The following is a 4,455-nucleotide window of genomic DNA, read 5'->3' as shown; positions in this document are numbered from 1 at the left end:
GAGGACGGAAGGAATGGAAAGTGCCCACTGAACTGAGAAGGCATCTGGAGACCAAAAAACAAGGCAGGTAGCTCCATATAATCCATGGAACACTTGATTATAGGGTAACTTACTTACTCACAGGGTGGGATTGAGGGACAACGATCCGGGAGTATTTATAGCTGCATGCCACACCATCAAGGGGCCACTGGCACAAGATGCTTGGAAATAGGGCATACATTCCTAAGTCAAAATGTGTGAATGTGTAACTAGTCTCATGGGTACTGGGAATATGTCAGTGAAGCTTTTCATTGTTGTTTGGGGACATAGAGGCCACTTGGTCCCAATGATTATTAAGCAATATCTATTAACTAAAAAGCCCTTGATGACAAAGAGGTGACTTACTTTACAGTACAGTCCTGGGTAGGGTCAGAGAAAGGACAGGAGGAACTGTAAGGGCCCAAGATGGCATCAGTTAGGCTAACAGCCATACAGCTCTCAAACAGATCGATCTCCACGGAAACAGGTCCTTCCTGTGAACCCCTCAAGGTCAGAGCTCAATATACATTTTTCTCCATACCTTCACTGCCTACTCCCATTTCCCTCACTCCCACCCCAGCTCAGGTTCAGATCTGGCACAGGAAGTGTGGATCTGAGAGGGGGTGCAAGCTCCTCAGCTGTGCCTGGCCTGGGGTCATCTGTGATTTGCTTGCATGGAACCTCTTTACATAACTACCTTCTTTGATGAAAGACCCTCGAGTTTTCTTTCTGGAACCCTCACTCCACTCTTGGCTCATGTGCTTCTGGGTGAGCCCCGCCTCCTTAGGTTCAAGAGGAGTTGGTTGTCTCAGCTTGGCCAAGGAAGTCACCCCCAAGCAAGGTTGATTTGTCCTTTAGGCACAGAAGGCACAGTGTCCGGGGCCCACAATACTTCCAGGGGCTCACAGCAGTGTTTCAATTTCTCTTAAAATCAGAAGAAAAAACATGATCTTTTAGGGGTCTAAGATTATATTCATCTTCATACCAATGCAATTGTGAAATAGATTATAAAATATGTTTTATGGAGGAAGGGGCCCGTGAGGGCAGAAGTCCCAGGGGCCTGAAAGCCACGATGCAGACCTGCTGACAGGCCAGCGAAGAGCCCAGTGTGGACATGTGCTTCTGGCTGGTCTGCAAGGGAGTGGTGTTCCAAGATCCTTGCTGGAATTTATGGGGAGGAGGGTTGCCAAACTCATGGAGCGTCAGCTGTGAGCTACAGTTGGGAGAGGGGTTGTGCTGCCCACCCACTTGGGGAGGGTCTTCCCAAGAGGGGAACCAGGACAAGAGGAAAGAACACGCTTTTGATAGTATCGCAGGTGCAGGTGGGCCTCAAGGCATAGCTGAGCTGGACTTTCGAGTTTCTTGAGCCAAGGACTCTGGAATTTTGCTGGGACCAGTTTGTGTTGGATCCCTATTATTCACCACCAAAAGAGTCCTGGCAGATGTAGCCTGTGAGGAAATAAAGGCCCTTTTCCTTAATAAAACAGAATGCAGAGCTGCTTGACTACTTTAAGATTACAGGCCTATTCAAAGTTTTCAATTTCTTGTCAGTTTTAAATTTTTCTATTTTTTAGGAAACTGCCACATTTATCATGTCATTTTTATTTTTAGCATGAAGTTCTTCTTTATAATGCTCTCTTATTCTTTATAGTTCTCTTTACTTCTTACCAACCAACCCCTTGTTATTCCAACCCCCTCTTGTGGTTAATAATTTGTTGTATTAAATTTTTCTTTTCAAATTACTCAGTGACTTCTCTCTCCTGACTGGATTCAGACTGATACATGTGTTTTTATTTTTAATTCCAATTTTATTTTATTCTTGAACAGGTAAGTGTGTCAGTCAGGATGGGCTAGGTTGTTCTGTGGTAACAAACAATGCCAAAGTTCCATTGACTTTCCAACCTTGTTTGGGCTCCATGTTCATCCTGAGTTGTTGGCAGCTTCACTGCATGGACTTCTTACTCAAGGACTTTGGCTGGCAGAGATCTCACTGCTTGGACACTACTGATCTCTGGAGCGAGAGGAAATGCATAGCACCTGTCACTTCTGCACACATTTCATTGACGAAAGCAAGTCACATGACTGCATCTAACTTCCAGGGGATGCAGAAGTGCAGTCTGATCATGGGTCTAGGAGGAGGAAAACCAGAAGGATCAGTGAACAGCACTAATGACTATCAGAATGGGACATTCATGTGGGATATATTCACATGTAATACATTCACATGGGGTACTATCACTGGGATATAGTCAAATGTTTCAGAGATCAAGCAATCCTCCCCACCAAACAGATAAGCACTTTTATTGGTTTCTGTGTAGACTTCCATTTTTCATATTTCTTTATGCAAATACAAATAAAGGCTCGTATATCTTATCCCCTCTCTCAACATGGGTAAAATGAATATATTTACCCATTAAATATATTAAATATTAAATATATATACTATACTGTTCTGCAATTTGTTTTTTATAAACATCATGTCTTTTTTAGTACACAGTTTCTGCCATTTTTCACACAGCTCCCTAGCATTCTATCACTTAGGTGGCCCACAGTAATTTTAATCAGCACCATCTATTAACTGTGGGCACCCTCTAGATGAACACTTAGAGTGTTACCAATCTTTCCTGTCATAAATAATGAGTAAAGTAAGGAATTTTGCATGTGTGCTACTGTATTAGTTTGCTGGGGCTGCCATAACAAATACCACAGATGTGGTGGCTTAAACAACAGGAATTTATCTTCTCACAATTCTGGAGGCTAGAAATCCAAGATCAAGGTGCCAGCAAGCCTCGCTCCTTGGCTTGTACATGGCCTTCATATATTTTCATGTGGTCTTCCCTCCATGTGTGTCTGTGTCCTAATCTAATCTTCTTATATGGACACCAGTCATACTGAATTAGAGTCCACCAATATGACCTCATTTTACCTTAACTGTTTCTTTAAAGGTCCTATCTCCAAATATAGTCACATTCTGAGTTACTTGGGGTTAGGACTTCAACATGTGAATCTGGGGGCAGGGACATACAATTCAATCCATAACAACTGCTATATTGGTTGGCAGCAGGATAGCTGGGTCAAAGGATAAATGTAATGTAATTTTGATAGCCATTACCAAATTGCCCTTCATGTGATGCTATAATGGACCGAATGTTTGTGTCCCCTTGAATGTGATGGTATTTGGAAATGGGGCTTTGGAGTGGTAATTAGGGTTAGATAAGGTCTTGAGGGTGGGGCCCTGGTCTGATGTGATTAGCACCCTTTTATTTATTTATTTATTTATTAAAAATAAATTTATTTTTGGCTGCATTCGGCCTTTGCTGCGTGTGAGCTTTCTCTAGTTGTGTCGAGCAGGAGCTACTCTTCATTGTGGTGCATGGGCTTCTCATTGCAGTGGCTTCTCTTGTTGCAGAACATGGGTTCTAGGAGCACAGGCTTCAGTAGTTGTGGCACACGGGCTCAGTAGTTGTGGCTTGTGGGCTCTAGAGCACAAGCTCAGTTGTTGTGGCACACGGGCTTAGTTGCTCTGCGACATGTGGGCTCTTCCCGGACCAGGGCTCGAACCCGTGTCCCCTGCTTTGGCAGGCGGATTCCTAACCACTGCACAAGGGAAGTCCCATAGCGCCCTTTTAAGAAGGGACACCAGAGAGCTTGCTTTCTCTCTGTCTTTCCACATGTGCACAAAGAAGAGGTCATGTGAGCACATAGCCAGATGGCAGGTATGTGCCGACAAGCCAAGAACAGAGCTCCCACCAGGAACTAAATCAACTGGCACCTTGATCTTGGACTTCTCAGCTTCCAGAACTGTGAGAAAATGAATTGTATTACTTAACCCACCCAGTCTATGGTATTTTGTTATGGCAGCCTGAGCAGACCCATTTTCCCACAAACTTGACAAGTTGTCAAGAGTGTGTTGTCAATATTATGGGTGAAAAAAATAAGCTGGTGTGATTTTAATTTGCAATTCTTCTGTTATTGGTGAGAACATGCACTGTTTCATATATTTAAGGACCTCTCATTTCTTTGTGTGTGTGTGTGTGTGTGTGTGTGTATGAATTATTTGTTCATTTTTTGCCTATCTTTCTATTATGTTGTTTGGTTTTATTCTTTTCTATTTCTAAGAACTCTTTATTTGGCCAAGTATTAAGGGGATGGTATACCTTAGGAGCAAAATCTAAGATGGCACTCATCTAAGGGTTGGGTAAGGGTGACTTCTCTTACTTTCTTGCAAGTTTATATATGTATTTGTCAACTGTTGAGAGAGGTATGTTAAAGTCTCCCTCTACAACTTTGGATTTCTCTTTTCAGTTCTTTTAAATTTTGTTTTATGTATTTGAAGCTATGTTGTTGGGTCCACACAGATTTAGAATTGTGTTGTCTTACTGCTGAATTGAGTTATTTATCATTATATGTTATGGCTTGAATGTTTGTATTCCCTCA

The sequence above is a fragment of the Eubalaena glacialis genome, chromosome 4 (genome assembly GCF_028564815.1).
Source record: "Eubalaena glacialis isolate mEubGla1 chromosome 4, mEubGla1.1.hap2.+ XY, whole genome shotgun sequence".
Classification (NCBI taxonomy): Eukaryota; Metazoa; Chordata; class Mammalia; order Artiodactyla; family Balaenidae; genus Eubalaena; species Eubalaena glacialis.
This window is presented reverse-complemented; position numbering follows the sequence as displayed.